Genomic DNA, 20,330 nt, shown 5'->3' with positions numbered 1-20,330 from the left:
TCGACCAAGACCATTCATGGTAACTCACAGTTCCAGAAGGCAGAATCTAAACGATGGACATGGGAGTCTCCTGGTGGACGATTCCACAACGAAATAGACCACATCATATTCAATCGACGGTTTTGCCTGACTGATGTCGCTGTTGTCCCAAAATTTCGAACGGGATCGGACCACCGTCTCCTTCGTGCAAAATTCTACTTCTCAGAGAGGGGAGAAAGGGCTGCAAAGTTCAAAAAGAGAACTCCCAGAATGACCACCAACTGGGAACTCTTTGGTACGATTGCGGCAACATGGGAAGATGCCATTGTTGACAACATTGACGAGGAATACGATCAACTGGTTCAGCACCTCCATGAATGTGCGAGGAACGCCAAGAGAGAGATAGTCACAAAAAATCGCCTATCTTCGAAAACTCTTGAGCTTATTCGCCAGCGTGGTTTGGCACATGCCTCAGGCAACCGCAAGCTAACGTCGGAGCTCGCAAAGCAGTGCAGAGATGCGATCAAGGAAGACCTCAAAGAGAGAAGAGCAGAAGTACTGGTAGATGTGGCAGAAGCCGGGAAAAGTATTCGTAACGCCCGCCTGTCCTTCGCCAACTCCAAGACCAAGATGACTGCCCTCCGACGTCCTGATGGATCCATCACATCCTCCAGAACGGCAATGGAGAAGATTATCCATGACTTCTACTCAAATCTCTTCGATAGCCATGTCCACTTGCCGACATACCAAATTCCACAGGATGGATATGTCGTTCCCAACGTTCTCCCTTCCGAAATCCGACACGCCATTTCATCGGTAAAGAAACAAACAGCACCCGGCCCAGACAAGGTCAGACCTGAACACCTGAAGAACCTGCCGTCAGTACTCATCAATACACTGGCTTGGCTCTTCACTCGCTACCTGTCTGAATGCAAGGTTCCGTCCCAATGGAAAACCAGCAGGACCGTACTACTGTTCAAGAAGGGAGACATCCATGACATTGGCAACTATCGCCCGATCTGCCTGTTGTCTGTCATCTACAAGTTGTTCACTCAAGTCATCCTAAATAGGATTGGCAGAACACTAGATGAAGGACAACCATGCGAGCAAGCCGGGTTCCGCAAAGGATTCAGCACCATCGACCATATCCACACGATAACCAAGCTCATTGAGGTTTCTCAGGAGTTCAAGATGCCGCTCTGTTTAACGTTCATTGATTTAAAGAAGGTCTTTTATTCTGTTGAGACGGAAGCAGTCATTGAAGCCCTAGCCAATCAGGGCATTCAAGCCCAATACATCAGGATCCTCCGTGAGCTGTATTGCGAATTCACTACCAGGATCTCACCATTCTACAAAGAAGTGATCATTGACGTCAAGAGAGGGGTGCGGCTGGTTGATACCATTTCACCGAAACTCTTCAGTGCCACCCTCGAGAACATCATGCAACGACTGGAATGGGAAGGAATGGGAGTGAAGATAGATGGTCGGCAACTACACCACCTCCGCTTTGCTGATGACATTGTTTTAATAACACCAAACATCCGCCAAGCGGCACAAATGCTGGCCGACTTTGACCGTGAGTGTGGAAAGGTAGGACTACAGCTGAATCTTACGAAGACAATGTTTATGAGAAACAGCCTCGTTCCTGACGCCCCATTCGCTCTCAACGGAACGACCATCTCCGAATGCAACAGCTATGTGTACCTAGGTCGAGAGGTCAACATGACAAATGACCTGGCACCCGAGCTGCGCAGGAGGAAGAGAGCAGCTTGGAACGCCTTCAAGAACGTCGAAGAAATAGCTAAGAGGACGAAGAACCTCCAGCTCCGGGCACATCTCTTTGATTCCACTGTTCTTCCTGCATTAACATATGCCTCAGAGACCTGGGCCCTAAGCAAACAAGATGAGAACGCTATTCAGGTCTCCCAAAGAAGAATAGAAAGAGCTATGCTTGGAATATCACGTTTCACTCAAATGAGAGAAAGAATCCGGAGTTCTGACATCCGTCGACGATCAAGAATCAGGGATGCTGTCTCATTTGCCAAGGTGTCGAAAATCAGATGGGCTGGTCACGTAATGAGATTTAAAGACGACCGCAGGACTAGAGCTGTTACCGACTGGATTCCACGGGATGTCAAAAGACCGCGTGGCCGCCCACCTTCCAGATGGTCAGACTTCTTCATCAAGATCATGAACGATCGGTTTGAGGCTCTTCATGTTCCCGGAGCGAACAGATGCCATTGGGCTACACTAGCACGCGACAGGGACAAATGGAGACGTTACTGGCGCCCGCTCGAGCAAATCGCCGACTAATGGGAAGTTAAGTGATTAAGTGATTAAGTGAAGCACTGCAAGGAGTGATGCCTGAGTGCTGAGACAGGAGGCCCAAATCCACCCTGATGCATCCCCCCACCTCAATTCTGTGTTCTCCAAAAGCTCTGCATCTCCCCGGATCCCCAAGAATCCACTGAATGTGTTAAAACATGAGAAAATCAAAATGTGCTGCCAAATGCTTTTGAGCCCCAAGCACGTGAAAAATGGGCCTCCATCCCTCACCATATGAGAGCAGGAATGACAGCATAATGGGCAGGGCATTTGTCTTGCATGCAAATCACTGAGGTCCTAATACCAGCATTCAATATGGTCCCTGAGCACTGCCAGGAGTGATTCCTAAGGGCAGAGCCAGGAGTAGCCCCTGAAAACCACTGCATATGACCCAAAAACCAAAAGATTGAATGAATTGGATTTAAAAGCACTGTAGCACTATCCCCCATTGTTCATCGATTTTCTCGAGCAGGCACCAGTAACATCTCCATTCTGAGACTTTTTGTTACTGTTTTTGGCATATCAAATACATCACGGGTAGCTTGCCAGGATTTGCCGTGTGGGTGGAACACTCTTGGTGGCTTTGCTTGCGGGGCTCTCCGAGAGGGCAGAGGAATCGAACCCAGGTCGGTCACATGCAAGGCAAACACCCTAACCACTGTGTCTGAAATTTAAAAATTACAAATAAAAGATAATGAAAATGCCAAGTAAAGGTAAAAGGTAAAGGCCCTCCCGTTGATCGTCGATTTGCTCGAGCGGGCCCAGTAACATCTCCATTGGAGACTTTGTTGTTACTGTGTCTGGCATATCGAATACTCTCGGTAGCTTGCCGGGCTCTCCGAGAGGGGCGGAGGAATCGAACTCGGGGCGGCCATGTTGGCCGCTTGTAAGGCGAACGCCCTACCCGCTGTGCTATCGCTCCAGCCCTGAAAATGCCAAGTGTGTCCCTAAAACAATACCAAGAAGCAAAACACTCAACTGTGGAAAGAGAAGTAAATTTATTTGGTCTGTTTTGGGTCACACATAGCAATGTATAGGGCTTTTTCCTAGTTCTGGGCCGAAGAAATACTCCTGGGTGTTCCTGAGGACCATATTGGATGCAGGGGATCAATCCAGGAGTGATTCCTGAGTACAGATCCTGGAGTCACCTATGCCCATCGCCAGCTGGGCCACAAAATGAAAAAAGCAAAGCAAAAAAAAATTAAGTTGAGTTCATAAGAAATAAAGCCAGGGACTGGGGAGATACTCCAGCAGGTTGGGGCTTGCCTGTACCCTGCACACACTTAGCATTCTGACCCCCATCCATTCCTCCAGGGTGAAGCTCACAACCACATCAGGGAAGGTCACTGAACCGACAAACACAAGGGACAGGAGCGAGGCCATCCCACCCCATACTATGGGGCATGAGGATGAGATACCCCAACTCCCTAGAGGAGCCCAGGGCCTCTATCCCCCCCCCGACTCCCTTTGGGAGGAAAAAGCTGTCACCCACATTTTGGGCTAATGAGCCCAGTAACAGGACAGCGGGTCCATGGACAGAGGTAGGGCTGGCAGTGAAAAAGACAGAACCGCCTGGATATTGGGGACAAGTGAAAAACAACCAAGAAAGCACCCACCCAAGCTAACGCGGCTCCACCACTCACAGTGTGGGGAGATGCGGGGCTGCTCTCACCCTGTGGCAGAATTGGCGTGGCCACATTGTCCTTTAAGGACGTGACAAACTGTGGCCAGACAGAAGTGACTGTGACACCAATACCAGGAAGACAACCAGAAGGCCCCATCTGTGACGTCAGTTCCACGCCCCAAGTTCCAGGCTCAAGGTGCAGAAAGATCCTTGGAAAACCCAGGTGAATCTTTGCTGCGGGGGGGGGGGGGGGGGGGCTCTGAGAATGGAAAGGTAGAGGCAGGTGCTGGTTGTCTGGTCAGGCAGTGTGGGGCTGGAGGTAAGAAGTCCTCTGATGCTGTATCGGTCAGTCAAACTTCAACCAATGCTCTCACACACAAGCCATCAGGAAAAATGCAAGCAAGTTGATTCAAGGTAAAACACGCAAGTAGGGAACAGGTGGGGCATGGACAATGAGATTCTCAGGAAAGTGATAAATCACGATAAGGTGGAAGCAGTGACTCCAAAGCCAGCCCTCCAGAGGAACTGGGACAACTCAGAGAACAGCCACCAGAGAGGCAGAGAAAAACTCGAAAAGGAGTAAAAGGCAGCTAGGAATACCTGAGAGTAAATAGGATCAACCCTTTACCCCTGATAACATGCAAGCACTGGAAACTCACCTACTTCAGAAACAAGTTTTCAAACCCAGAATATAGACCAGGAGGAACCAGTACAGTGGCTTAGCGCTTGCACTGAACTAGGTCGGCTTGAGTTCCATCTCTTACATTCCAAATGGTGACCCAAACACCGCTAGGAGTAACTCCTAAGAAGTGCCAGGTGTACCCCAAAGTCAAAAATATTATATAAAGGGGCTGGAGAGATAGCACACTGGGTAGGGAATCTGCCTTGCACACAGTCAACCAGGGTTTGATTCTCAGCATCCCATATGATCCCCCAAAGCACGACCAGGAGTAATTCCTGAGGGCATGAGCCAGGAGTAACCCCTGTGCAACACCAGGTGTGACCCAAAAAACAAATATATCTATATCTATATATAATTTAAAGAAGTAAGACCCAGCATAAGGATCAATCCTAAAATGGAGGGATACACTGATCTCAGAGTTAGCAAACCATACTGTTCATTCGATAGCCTTGCTTAGCTTTTTCGACTTATCTAAATGATTTTTAGCATTCTGGTGACCACTGAGCATTTGTAGCATTCTAATTGGGATTTTACTGTTTTCAAAAGCAAATGTTTCAGGGTTTATTACCTCTAATATTGCTGAAATGAAAAAGAGGTGGGATCTGGGTATGTGTCCACCCTTACTGTTCAACAATCACAGCTGAATGGAATTGCCTGCTGACATGGGGGGAATTTTGGCTCTCCCCACTATTTGTAAAAGATTTGACTCAAGGAGACCCTTCTATCCTTTCAAAACATTGGTCCATGTTTCTCTATTCACAGTGAGACTTCTTGTTACTGTTTTTTGGCATATCAAATACATCACGGGTAGCTTGCCAGGCTTTGATGTGTGGGTGGAACCCTCTTGGTGGCTTAAAGGCTCTCCGAGAGGGGCAGAGGAATCAAACCCAGGTCGGCCACGTGCAAGGTAAAGGCAATTAACTGTCTCCCATCCACCCTATTGAAGAACATTTCCAGGGCCATTTTCCAAAGATGAAAATTTTGGAAATATATGTCCTTGATCCTTATGAAAGTCTAATAAAAGATCCTGAACACTACATATGCAGAGAGATGACAGAGAGGGTAAAGTGCTTGTATATATTAGCTACCTGTATTTCAACCCCAGCATTCATAACGTGCAAGAATTCTCCCAGGTATGGAGCCCTGAGTTGAAAGTCAGTTGTACAGCCTGACCACAGCTCCCTCAGGCATACACAGGAAGGCCTGAAGAATGAAGGTTTGACTGATTTTAGATTTAAAATGATTCTTGGCTACATTATGGTTGTTCTATGCCATAAACCCCTTCAAAACAGGGCCTCTGGGCCAAGCCAGAATCAGAGAAAAGACTGAAACAATGGTGAACCTTGGCAGTCCAGAGTAAGGGGTGATTATGTATCTATGTATTTAATTTACCAAAGAGAAAAATCTCCAACTGCCAATAAAATTCTAGGATTAAAATTGATGATTCAACAAACTTGCAATACCGATAGATGTAGAAAATAAATTTAAGTGAACATTGTTATATTTGATTGCAGGATTTTTAAGACTCTACGAAATTTTGAAGTTTTTTGTTGCTTCAAGAAGTTTTTACCTATTTATGTTTTTTTTTGTCACCTTCCTCCTGACTTCCATCACCAAGACCCATTACTTACAAGCTAATGTACACATGAAGTCCAAATGCTAAGACACTGCTAAAGCCTAAGCCCAGCTTATAATCAGCAAGTCCCTTTCCCTTATAGTACTGATGTCACTGGAAGCTTGTCACACGCTACCTGGATTGCTTCCTTCTTGGCTGCATACCTGCAGCCCCCAACACTCCTGGTGCAAAAAAATACTTGTCTTCCCTAGGGGCACTCCTCTGAACATGGAGATAGTTTTTAGGGATCAGATCATCTAGTGCACATTTTATGATGTCTAAAAGGCTTGAGAGGTAAGCAAAGATTCTCTCCAGTATGTGTTTTTATATGGCTAATAAAGGTTATGGGTTCAGTGAAGATTTGCACATTACTTACATATAAAAGTCTTCTCTCCACTTTGACTTTTCAAATGCATAATTAGGCTACAGGGTAGAGTGAAGACCTTCCCACATGTCAGACATGTATGTGGTCTCTTTACAGTATGAATTTTTTCTGTCCTTAGTAAAAAAACAAGTTTGAGGGAAGGCCTTCCCACAGTCCTTACATATGTAGAGTCTGCCTCCAAGATCAATTTTCCTGGGATTCTAAGGCTTGAGGGCATAATGTAGGCCTTCCCACATTGCTGACATATGTAAGTTTTCTTTCCATTATGAATACTATGTGTAATAAGGAGGAGTAAGTGAACGCATTCCCACAGTCCTTACATTTATAAGGGATACCCCAAATTCATCTCAAAGATGGTCAAAGTGATTCAATCCTAAGGTTCTCTGCTCCAACTCCCTGGAACAGGTACATGCCCAGAACTGCACACACAACATCATGTGAACATGGGATATGTGACTGAGAAGGTGAGGCTCTCAGAGTGGGAAGGACAAAATAGAAGAAACACACGTCCTGGAGCCTGAGACATTTGTAGCTATCAGGGTATATACATAACCAGCACACCTGGGTTCCCCTGAAGCCTATCTGGGTGAATCTGGAGCACAGAGCCAAGAGGATGCCATAGGCACCTCCGCTGTGGCACAAAAATAAACATGAAAGAAAACAAAGCAGCGGGATGGAGTAACAGGACAGCGGGTCCGTGGACAGCAGGTAGGGCTGGCGACCCAACCGTCCATTATGATTCCTCAAGCACTGCCAGATGTGTACAGAGCCAGAAATAACCTGAGAATCACTGGGTATGGCCCATCCCCTTCAACACCTTCCCCAAAAAAATAGTCTAATCAGCGTTGGACCTCTGGCACCCCATACGGTCCCCAAGTCCTGATAGCAGTGATCCTTGAGCACCACTAATGTGGCCCATTCAAATCAACAAAATAAATGAAACAGTGGCCTCAAACAGAGAGCCAGTCACTCAGGCCAGGAGCCACATCCCCCGTTTCCTTCCTGAAACAATTAGAGACTATCAGCCTGGGAAGCTTGTGCTTCCTGTCACTGCACTGCATCATCTTGTCATTCTCCTGCCTGAGCGTGGTGTGGCAGAGGGCATGTCACTCTCTCCTGCCATTTTTTCCCTGTGGAGCTGTGAGCACTAGAGAGGAGCACAACCAGCCCTGCCCCAAAGCTGACCAGAAGTCCCTGAATTGGAGCCAGAAATGTAGTGACCAGCCGGATGTTTGGACACTGGCTCACAAAACCATCCACAGGGAGACACTGCCAGATTTTCTTGCCTCTCGTGGTACAGAGAAGTGGGTTGTGACCTGGCTGCCTGTCAGGAGAGAAGCGCTTAAGGCCTAAAGGGGAGGAAACTGCAGCCTGGCCTGAGCCCTGGGACTCCACCCTGGGCCCTACAGGAAGGTCCCTAAGGCCAGGGACTAATTCTGAGGACAGGAGCTCCCATGCAGAGCCGGCCCATGTAGGCCTCAGTGACCACAGCCCCATTAGTGGCTCTGCCGTGGGGGCAGCCACAGGAACTCAGGGTAGACAAACCTTCAGCTGCCCTCTTGCACAGTGGCCTGGGCACTCTCTTCCAGGGACTATGGTCACTTCTGGGCTCAGGTGAGCCCCAGGCAATCCCAGCTCTGACCCGCTGGACCTGGACCCATCCTGGTTGTGATTTACTATAATCCCAAAGCAGTACATGAGCCTCATTCAGCACTCATTCCTGTTGTGCAGGAATAGCTCTGAAAACCGTGGAGGGATTTTCAGAGCTAAACTGGAGCGATAGCACAGAAGGTGAGGCGTGTGCCTTGCATGCGGCTGACCAGGTTGGATCCCCGGCATCCCATATGGTCCCCTGAGCACTGCCAAGAGTAGTTCCTGCGGAAAAAGCCAGGAGTAAGCCCTGTGCATTGCTGGGTGTGACCCAAAAACCAAAAAAAAAAAAAACACATGGAAGAGTGTTGTATCACAAAATTATCCAAATATCCAGGGTGTTTACTATGAACCATGATATTATTTGTGTCTGACAACTGGAACTTCTAGAGTAAGTCTACTTTTAAACCATGAATATTATATCTTGGGGACTGGGGTGGTAATAGAGTTGGCAAAACATTCACCTTGCACTTGGCTGACCCAGGTTCAATACATGAACAAATATATGGGCCCCTGACCCCTGCCAGAAGTGATCCTTGAGTTCAAAGGCAGGAATAAGCCACAAACAATGCAGGGTATTTATGCAACTTCAAAAGGTAACTCTAATGAAACAAAACAACAATAAAAATTACTCAAGTGCAAGTACCTTACCTAGGAATCACCTTAACTAAGGAAGTAAAGGACCTGTACAAAGAAAACTACAAAACTCTACTTCAGGAAATAAAAGAGGATACGAGGAAATGGAAAAATATCCCCTGTTCATGGATCGGGAGAATTAACATTGTCAAAATGGCAATACTTCCCAAAGCACTGTATAAATTCAACGCAATCCCTATTAGGATACCCATGACATTCTTCAAAGAATTGGAGCAAACACTCCTGAAATTCATATGGAACAATAAGCCCCCACGAATAGCTAAAGCAATTCTTGGGAAAAAGAAAATGGGAGGAATCAACCTCCCTAACTTCAAACTCTACTACAAGGCAGTAATAATTAAAACAGCATGGTACTGGAACAAAGGCAGAGCTGTAGACCAATGGAACAGGGTTGAATATACTGACGTTCCCCCCCCCCCCAAGCATCTAATCTTCGATAAGGGGGCAAGAAAAGTGAAGTGGAGCAGGGAAAGCCTGCTGGCAAATTATGCTGGCAAAACTGGACGGCTATATGCAAAATAATGGGCTCAGATCTCTGCCTAACTCCATGTACAAAAGTAAGATCTAAGTGGATTAAAGACCTCAACATCAGACCGGAATCTATAAGATACATTGAGGAAAATGTTGGCAAAACCCTTCATGACATAGAAGCTAATAGTGTCTTCAAAGATGTCACACCGCTGGCCAAGCAAGTGAAAACAGAGATAGATAAATGGGACTATCTTAAACTAAGAAGCTTCTGCACCTCAAAAGAAACAGTGACCAAAATACAAAGACAGTCAACTGAATGGGAAAGGATATTCGCCAACTACACATCTGATAAGGGGTTAATTTCAAGGATATACAAAATACTGGTTCAACTCCACAAAAAGAAAACATTCAACCCCATCAAAAAATGGGGAGATGAAATGAATAGAAACTTTGACAAAGAAGAAATCCGAATGGCTAAAAGACACATGAGAAAATGTTCCACATCATTAATCATCAGGGAGATGCAGATCAAAACCACAATGAGGTATCACCTCACACCACAGAGACTGGCCCATATCCACAAGAACAAAAGCAACCGGTGCTGGCGTGGATGTGGTGAGAAAGGGACACTCCTTCACTGTTGGTGGGAATGCAGACTAGTTCAGCCCTTCTGGAAAACAGTATGGATGATTCTCAAAAAACTAGAAATTGAGCTCCCATTTGACCCAGCAATACCACTCCTGGGAATATATCCCAGAGAGGCAAAAAAGTATAGCCAAAGTGACATCTGCAATTGTCTGTTTATTGCAGCACTCTTTACAATAGCCAGAATCTGGAAAAAACCTGAGTGCCCGAGAACAGATGACTGGTTGAAGAAACTCTGGCACATTTACACAATGGAGTACTATGTAGCTGTTAGAAAAGACGAAGTCATGAAGTTTACATACAAGTGGTACTACATGGAAAGTATCATGTTAAGCGAAATGACTCAGAAAGAAAGGGATAGACATAGAAAGATTGCATTCATCTGGGGAACATAAAGTAACAAAATAGGAAACTAACACCCAAGTATGGCAGAGATTAGTACCAGGAATTTTACTCAATGACCCGGAGGACATCCACACATGTTAGGGGAAGGGAGAGCTCAGAAAGAGAAGGGAACACCAAATAAAGGGTGTTGGGAGGATCCGCCCATGATGGGAGAGCATGCTGAGGGTAGACTGTTGACCAAGCATGATTGCCACTCAATGCCTCTTTTGCCGACCATGGCACTCAAAAGGAGAGAGAGGGAAATGCCCTGCCACAGAGGCAGGGTGGGATAGGGGCTGGGGGGAGGGGATGCTGGGATCTGAGGTGGTGGGAAATGCGCACTGGTGGAGGGATGGGTGTTTGATCATTGTATAATCGAAACCCAAGCACAAAAATGTGTAAGTCTACAACTGTACCTCATGGTGCCTCACTATTAAAAAATAAATAATAAATAAAAAAAATTACTCAAGTGTGAATTCTGAGGTACCCACCCCAGGTTTACAGTAATGAATAATATTGAGTCAGTAGTTCCCATGGTACGATGCGTTTGGTGTTCCGTCTCTCCAGAGAAATAGACACAGGGAATACAACAATTGATGGCCAATGGACAGTGAATAGTGGACCTTTAATTCAGAAACGATTAGCATACTTATGGAACATCTGAGGGAGTTCGAGGTACAGGACTGCATGTATTGTGATTTATCATTTACAGAGGTCAAGCGTTTCAACAGAGGCATTTCTTTTGGGGGAATTAACTCAAGGAGACCTTCTGTCTGACACTATACTGAGAAATTCATTCAGGGGCTAGCCTGGAGCGATAGCACAAGGGGTAGGGCGTTCGCCTTACACGCAGCCAACATGGCCGACCCGAGCTCGATTCCTCCGCCCCTCTCGGAAAGCCCGGCAAGCTACCGAGAGTATTCGATATGCCAAACACAGTAACAACAAAGTCTCCAATGGAGACGTTACTGGGCCCGCTCGAGCAAATCGACGATCAACGGGAGGGCCTTTACCTTACCTTTACCATTCAGGGGCTACCAGCATCCATGTGCTTTGCTCTTTCCCTGCTCAGACATATTAAACAATGAAGTTTACTTCTTTTAATATTTGCAGTTATCTGGATACACCCAGTAAGATATAAACATTCCAAAACTTATTTATTTGGATAAGTCCAGGAACTAAGGTTAAAAGCTGGCTGGGCTTTGACCATAAATTCCACACAGAGTCCTCAGGCCAGTTTCGCTTCCACTACCCCACAGGGTTGGGTGATTTAGGTCATGACGGTTTGGAAACAAAAATCTGAAGGGTCTACACTAGTGATGCCAGGGCCAAAGGCAAAGGACAGGGCCTAGTGCAGTCTGTGCTGGCAGGTTGAGAACGGCTAAGCCCCGCCCTCAGGAGGTCCTGCAGCGCCTCACCGAGGCCTCTGACCCTTTCCACCTCTGACCCTTTCCGGAGCTGGAGGCGATTGTGGCCAAGGGGACCTGCACAATCACTCTCACACCCGTGGCCCCTATACCCCGGAACAGCCCCAACAGCACCGCCCAACACCTCTGGGTCCCCTGAAAGCCTTTGTTGCACCTCAGGAACTGCCTGGATATCAAGAACGAGTGAAAAACAAAAGCAAAATCGCCCCGAAAGCTGGCGTGGCCCCGCTGCTCAGTGTGATATGGGGAAGCCAGGTGTGCTCACTGGAGGCTGCTCACGTCCTGCCACAAAACCAGCATTCACAGTCCCCCTGTCATGCTGTTATGGTGGGCCCCAATTCCTCCTTTACCCACAAGACCAATGGTGGCCTGAGCCAGGCAACCACAGCTAGAACAGAAAAGATTTCTGAAGGGTCCGTCTATGACATCACTTGTGCTTCTGCCAGGAGTCTTAAAGGGCCATGGTCTAGATGCAGAGAGACCCTTTTTGCCCACCCAGGTGAATCCGTGCTGCAAGGGGGATGGACTGATAAAGGACTGGAGAGGCAGCTGCTGGAGAGGTTGCTCACACAGAGCATTTCTAGACCGTCCCATCTTGAATCCAGGGTAGCTTTGATGCTTGTCCTAGGTCCATCCAGAGATTCTCGGTGGGATCCAGGTTTCTGGGGTGAGAAACCACGGTAACTGAAGTCTGAGTCAAGTAATTAGGATGAATGACCAGCAGTAAATATATTTCAGAGTCAATTAACTCACAAATATTAAGAGCTTAGCATTAACGGGGTTTTTTTTGTCGTTGTTTTGAAGCAAAGAACATTGCTCTATAATGATAGATTATAGACTATATAGGTTATAGGGGAAAGAGAAATGCAAATAAATGACTACAGATATAAAGTCCAGAATCACAAGAAGATTTTACTTTATGAGTTAAATATAAACTCAGGGGATTGGGAGTACTCATAAGAGCACTTCTCTAGGGGAGAAGAAAAGTGGCAATTCATTGATCAAGCCTAAAACACTTTGGGTGAATATCCAACACTCGTATGTAAACACATATTCTAGAGTGAAACATTTAATGAGGATCCTTAAGCCCTCTTTTCTGTTTCTTTTTTTTTTTTTTGCATACTGCAGAAATCTGTGTTTTCTCCTGAATACTACGGCTCTCTTTCATTGCTCTCACATACTCTGTGTGTGTGTATGTGTCTTGATTTTGGACCACAACTAGCAGTGCTCAGTGGTTATTGCAGCTCTGATGTCAGGGCTCAGTCCTAGTGGGGCTCAGGGACAATATGGAATACCAGACGTAGATCGAACCTGGGTTGGCTGCTTGCAAGGCAAGCACCCTACTTGCTGTACTATTGATCTGGCCCTTTCTAAGTGAATTATTTCCAAAAGATCAGGAGTGACCACCAGCAAAGCTTCTCCAACAACAACACCCACACCGGAAATCAACTATTTCTTTTAAAAAAAAAAAACTAATGGCACCCAAAAGGAGAGAGAGAACAGGGGGGAGTGCCTGCCACAGAGGCAGGGTGGGATGGGGGATGGGGGGTGGGAGGGATACTGGGATTAGTGGTGGTGGAGAATGGCACTGGTGGAGGAATGGGTACTCGGTTATTATATAACTGAAACCCAAGCACAAAAATTTGTAAGTCTACAACTGTACCTCATGGTGTTTCACTAAGAAAAATTAAGAAAAACTAAACAAAAAAACTCAAAACTTTAGCCCCAGTACTCACCCCAACAGCTGACGGTCATCTGGTCAGGGAGGGATTCCATGTGTGGGGTGCTTTGCGACTGGACCTTAGGAAGCATAAATATTTGACCTAGGGGGGAAAAAACACAAAATTTGGGACGAAAGACAGCAAAGCAGGTAGGGACCTTGCCTTGCATGCAGGCAACCCAGATCATCCCCGGCATCCCAATGGTTCCCGAGTACCACCAGCAGGAATTCCTGAGTGCAGAGCTGAAAGTAAACCCTGAGCATCTCCAGATATGGTACACAGTCCAACCAAAATAATAATAATGAAAAAGTAAACCCCACCCACCCCAGGTCCCAAGCCACCAGATGACCACGCCCCATCACTGCAGTCAATCAAAGGACAGAAGACAACTGGGTCTCCTGCTGTAGGGAGGCTGGGACCTGCCCTTCCAAGTGAATCTGAAGGTTCTACACTAGTGATGCCAGGGCCAAAGGCTCCCGGACAGGGCCTAGTGCAGTCCGTGTTGGCAGGTTGGGGAGGGCTAAGCCCTCGGCAGGTCCTGCAGCGCCTCACTCACCCGCCTCTGACCCTTTCCGGAGCTGGCGGCAATTATGACCAAAGGGACCCCAACGATCGATCATTCGCGCACACCCGAGACCCCTGCACTCCCACACAGCCCCCATTGCACCGCCCAAAGCCTCTGGGTCCCCCCAAATCCTTTGTTGCATGTCAGAAACCGCCTGGATATGGGGAATGAGTGAAAAACAAGCGTGAACCCACCCCGAAAGTTGGCGTGGCCCCACTGCTCACAGTGTGGATATGCAGAGGCGCAAGGCGCTCATGGGAGGCCGCTTGCGTCCTGCCACAAAATCGGCCTTAACAGTCCCCCTGTCATGCAGGGCCTCCAATTCCTCCTCTATCCACGAGACCAATGGCGGCCTGAGCCAGTCAACCACAGCTAGAATAGAAAGGATTCTATGATTCTATGCCGTCTATGACAGCACTTGTGCTTCTGCCAGGAGCCTTAAAGGGCCATGGTCTACAGAGACGTTCCTTGCCCACACAGGTGAATCCATGCTGCAAGGGGGATGGACTGATAAAGGACTAGAGAGGCAGCTGCTGGAGTGGTTTCTCACATAGTGGGGGACTGGGAATAAAAAGAAGACCCCTGATCCTGTACTGGTCAGTCAAACATTGAACCAATGCTCTGACACAGTCCATCAGGAAAAACACATGTGGGTAAATTCAAGGTAAATCAGGCAGGTTGGTACAAGGCACCTGACATTGAGTTTCCCGGGGAACTAATCAAGATGGGGCGAAAGCAGTGACTCCGAAGACAGCCGTGGAGATGCAGAGAGGAACTGGCTTAGCAGCAGCCCAGAGAGCTGGACAGACACTGGAAAGGGGAAATGGCTGGTAAGAACATCAGAGAGCACTGTCCGGCCAACACGCTACCTCTTGAAAATGCACGACCAGTGGACTCTTGCCTACTAAGAAAACCACAGGAGGCAGTTTCAGAAATACAATTTCAATTCCAAAGTATGTAATAGGGGTTGGGTGCTTACCGTGCATGTGGTCAATCTGGGGTCAATCCTCAGAATTTCAAATGGCCCCCTGAGCAACAAACAAGTACAAATCCATGAGTAATCCCTGAGCACTGCCAGGTGTGCACCAACAACAAATATATAGAGAGTATTTGTGTGTTATACATAATATATAAATATATAATATGAATTACATAGACACAGTAACAACAAAGTCTCCAATGGAGACGTTACTTATATTTATGTACATTTATGTACATATAAAAACCTAGAGTATATTCCAACCCGAAGAATGGAGGCTAATGGGCAACAAACCATACAGTTCACCATGGAGACTTTTTGGCCTTTAAAAAGATCTGAATCATTTTTATCATTCTAGTGACTAGATGGGACTTTGCTAATTCCAATTATAATACTTATTTTTTTATCTGATATTATTGAACTGATGGGTGGGATCCAGGAATGTGATCAACCTTTTAAGTAATCACAGGTAAACGCAGCAGCCTGCTGGGATGTGGGAAGCTTGGGGAGTGCTGGGATGTCGGGAGGTTGGGGAAACAACCCATATTCCCCACACTGTCAGACATTTGATACAAGGGGCCCCTTCCATCCTTTCAAATGTCTTTCTATGCACTGTGAAGTTCATTTAAACAAGTTTCCAATAGGTACCAAAGGGATAGGACAGCAGGTAGGATATTTGTCTTCCACCAGGTTTAACAGGATCCCAGAGCACCACCAGGAACAATCTCTTAGAATGTCTCAGTGTGACCCAAAAAGACAGAAAAATTTTTTAAATTAAAAAACAAACTCATCATTTCATTCCATTAATGAAACTTGCCAGTGCCATTTTGCTAAAATAAGACTTTCAAAAATATTTATCCTTTATATTTCCACAATGCTAATCAGTACCTGAACACAAGGAAGGCAGATATGACACAGGAGGGAAGGAGCTGGTCACACACGGCAGACCTGGATTCCAACCACAGCACCCCATAAGGATCCTGAGGTACAGATGCCTGAGCTCAGAGCAGGAGTGGGCTCAGCTGCTTGTGACTCCCCAGAACATGAGTCAGGAGAATTTGAAGAATGAAGGTGTGGCTGTTTCTCTGCCATAATCCACCAAAACCCAGGGTCTCAAAGCGAACCCACAGGGGCTGGAGTGATAGTCCAGCAGGGAAGGCTTCTGCCTTGCACGCAGCCAGCCCGGGGTTCAATCCCACCATCTCTGATGGTCCCCAAGGCAGGAGTAATTCCTGACTGAGGAAGCGGGAGTAACCCCTATGTATCTCTGGGTGTGTTTTGGTCACTATTTCTTTTGAGGTGCAGAAATTTCTTAGTTTAAGATAGTCTCATTTGTCTATCCCTATTTTCACTTGCTTGGCCAGTGACATGGCATCTTTGAAGATACCATTAGCTTCAATGTCATGGAGGGTTTTGCCAACTTTGTCTTCAATGTGCCTTATGGATTCCGGTCTGATGTTGAGATATTTAATCCATTTTGATCTTACTTTTGTACATGGTGTTAGGCAGAGATCTGAGCCCAGTTTTTTGCATGTAGCCGTCCAGTTTTGCCAGCACCATTTGTTAAAAAGGCTTTCCTTAATCCACTTCACATTTCTTGCTCCTTTATCAAAGATTAGATGATCATATGTTTGAGGGAGATGTCAGTATATTCAACCTTGTTCTATAGGTCTGCAGCTCTGCCTTTGTTCCAGTACCATGCTGTTTTAATTATTACTGCTTTTTAATAGAGTTTGAAGTTAGGGAAGTTGATTCCTCCCATTTTCTTTTTCCCAAGGATTGCTCTAGCTATTCGTGGGGGTTTATTGTTGTTTGCTTGTTCGTGGGGGCATATAAATTTCAGGAGTGTTTGCTCCATTTCTTTGAAGAATATCATGGGTATCATAATAGGGATCACATTGAATTTGTACAGTGCTTTGGGAAGTATTGCCATTTTGACAATGTTAATTCTCCCAAAACATGAACAGGGAATATTTTTCCATTTCCTCGCATCCTCTTTTATTTCCTGAAGCAGCGTTTTGTAGTTTTCTTTGAACAGGTTCTTTACTTCCTTAGTTAAGCTAATTCCTAGGTAGTTGATTTTCTGGCATACAATTGTGAATGGGATTGTTTTCTTCATGTCATTTTCTTCTCTCTCACTATTTGTGTATAGGAAAGCCATGGATTTTTGGGTATTAATTTTATAGCCTGCAACTTTACTATACAAGTCTATCGTTTCTAGGAGTTTCTTGGTAGAGGTTTTAGGGTTCTCTAAGTATAGTATCATATCATCTGCAAATAGTGAGAGTTTGATTTGTTCCTTTTCTACTTAGACAGTCTACAGAATGGGAAAGAATATTTGCCAAATACACATCCGACAAGGGGTTGATATCAAGGATTTACAAAGTACTGGTTGAACTCCACAAGAAGAAAACATCCAACCCCATCAAAAAATGGGGCGACAAAATGAACAGAAACTTTCTCAAAGAAGAAATCAGAATGGCTAAAAGGCACATGAGAAAATGCTCTACATCATTAATCATCAGGGAGATGCAAATCAAAACAACAATGAGATATTATTTCACACCACAGAGACTGGCCCACATCCAAAAGAACAAAAGCAACCGGTGCTGGCACAGATGTGGTGAGAAAGGGACCCTCCTTCACTGCTGGTGGGAATGCAGACTGGTTCAACCCTTTTGGAATACAGTATGGATGATTCTCAAAAAACTAGAAATTGAGCTCTCACTTGACCCAGCAATACCACTCCTTGGAATATACCCCGGAGAGGCAAAAATGTATAGTCGAAGCGACATCTGCACTTGTTTGTTCATTGCAGCACTGTTTACAATAGCTAGAATCTGGAAAAAACCTGAGTGCCTGAGAACAGATGACTGGTTAAAGAAACTTTGGTACATCTACACAATGGAGTACTATGTAGCTGTTAGAAAAGATGAAGTCATGAAATTTACATACAAGTGATACTACATGGAAAATATCATGCTAAGCGAAATGAGCCAGAAAGAGAGGGACAGACATAGAAATATTGCATTCATCTGGGAAACATGAAGTAACAAAATAGGAGACTAACACCCAAGAATAGCTGTGATAAATACCAAGAGGTTTACTCCATGGCTTGGAGGCCAGTCACACACTCTAGGGGTAAAGGCAGCTCAGATAAAGAAGGGAGCACCAAATAAAGGGTGCTGGCAAGATCCTCCTAGGATGGGAGATGCATGCTGAAAGTAGACTATAGACCAAACATGATTGCCACGCAATGCCTCTTTTGTAAACCACAGCACCCAAAAGAGAGAGAGAACACAAGGGAGTGCCCTGCCACAGAGGCAGGTGAGATGGGGGGTGGGGGGTCGGAGGAATACTGGGATTGGTGGGGGTGGAGAATGGGCACTGGTGGAGGGATGGGTTCTTGATCATTGTATAACTGAACCCTAAGCACAAAAATTTGTAAGTCTACAACTGTACCTCATGGTGTTTCACTAATAAAAGAAAAAAAGTATTTCTGGGTTTGACCAAAATGAAAAAAAAAAAAAAAGTCCAGCCGAGTTAGAGAAGAGAACGAGACAGTGGTGAGCCTTGACAGCCCTGAGCAAGGGGCATCTGTTTTGCCTTTTTATTTATTTACATTCCTCCTGGCTATCACCAGAAGATCCAGAAAGTACAAGTTAACATACACGTGAAATCCAAATGCCAGGACACAGGCATAGACTTTCCCATACAGACTGACATCACAGGAACTTGTCACACACTATCAGGATTATTTCCTTCCTGGCTGTACTTTCGTAGCACACCCAACACTCTGGTACAAACAAAATAGGCTTTACCAAGGGGGCCTGTTTTGACATTGTAAACTCTTATTAGGGGATCGAGTTATCAAGTATGAATTTTATGATGTTTCCAAGGCTTTGACTTACGATATAAATAAGGCTGTAAGAGTGGGCAGGGAGCAGATTGGAGGAGGGATCAGGGAGGAACCCGAGAGAAGAACAGGGGAATCCAAGAGGAAGAATCAGGAGGAAGAGGCTGAAAGAGTGGGCAAGGGGACAAGAATCCAGGAGAATTTTAGAAGGAGAATCCAAGGGGAGAATAAGGGAGAATGGAGAAGAGAATTGAGGAGAGTAGTGAAGAATGATTCCAGGAGGAATCCAGGAGAATTGGGAGGAGGATAAAGGAGAATAGAGAGAGAATAGGAGAGAATCGAGGGAAGGAAAAATCAAAAGAGAATGGAGATGAGATAAACTGTAACTGATACCAACCAGCCCAGTCCTTGTTTCCTCCTTTGTGGACCCATGACCAGTGGCCATTCAGGGTGGGGGAAGCAGTGTGAGACCACTGAACACAGGTGGCGAGAGGTGCCGCAGTATTCGTATCTGTTTTTTGAATACACACTACCCCCAAGAATTGGATTCTGGATTTCTTCCCAGCCATGGCCAGCCCTGCACCTTAAAAAATAACATGCTGGTCCACTGGCCTTCTTCATTGGCATAATAATATTGATTCCAAATATGCAAATCTTACCAGCTCACTCATACTCAGTAACTGTGTCCCTAAATCAAATTATTGAGAGGCCAAATCTTGAAGCCATGCTTTGAGTTCTGAAACCAAACTCAATATGCAATGTAAGAATTCATCCAATGGAACATCCTTGAATGAGGCAGTGCAGGTGGAGGACAACTCTATGGTTCTCATAGTCCAAAGATCTGAGAGCAATGGGAAGATCCCTTAGGAGGATCACTGTGAGAAGCTTGGCAATCCTACAAGAGCTTTTTGGGTTTTGTTTTTTGAAGAGTTTCAGTGATGCTCGGGGACCTATAGGAAATGCTGGTTACTGAACCGGATCGGCAGTGTGCAGGCCAAGCACATTCCCTGCTTTATTATTACTCAGAGTCAAAATAGCTTTATTATGGGCTCACTCATTCACTAAACAAAAAAGGCAAAAAATATTTTGCAGGTACAGCAACATTATAGGCTTTGCAATGCCGGTGTAAGGCACAGAAGGTGGAGGGAACAAGGAGCGTGAATCTCATGGACTGGCAGATGAGGAAAAATAATGTCAAACCAAGAAAATAAAGCACAGGATCAATCCGTGATGGAGAGTCCAGAGGAGCGAAGGGCAGTGTGAGCACTGTACAGAAACCTTGATCCAGGTGCCCGAGGCCCCCACAGTCAGCAGCTCATTTCACATGCGCCTAGGACACCCACACACTGCCTAGGCCCTGGGACA

At 45.8% G+C, this 20,330-nt stretch overlaps 1 pseudogene; it reads left to right on the top strand.

Annotated features, from left to right (window-relative positions):
* The window catches only part of LOC130033627 (tubulin alpha-1C chain-like), a 126,649-nt pseudogene extending 107,374 nt beyond the window's left edge, over positions 1–19,275 (top strand).
* Positions 19,276–20,330: the final 1,055 nt, after the last annotated feature.

This window comes from Sorex fumeus, unplaced genomic scaffold, assembly GCF_029834395.1.
Source record: "Sorex fumeus unplaced genomic scaffold, SorFum_2.1 ptg000054l, whole genome shotgun sequence".
NCBI lineage: Eukaryota > Metazoa > Chordata > Mammalia > Eulipotyphla > Soricidae > Sorex > Sorex fumeus.
The sequence above is the reverse complement of the archived record's forward strand: the minus strand, read 5'-3'. Positions and strand labels throughout refer to the sequence as shown.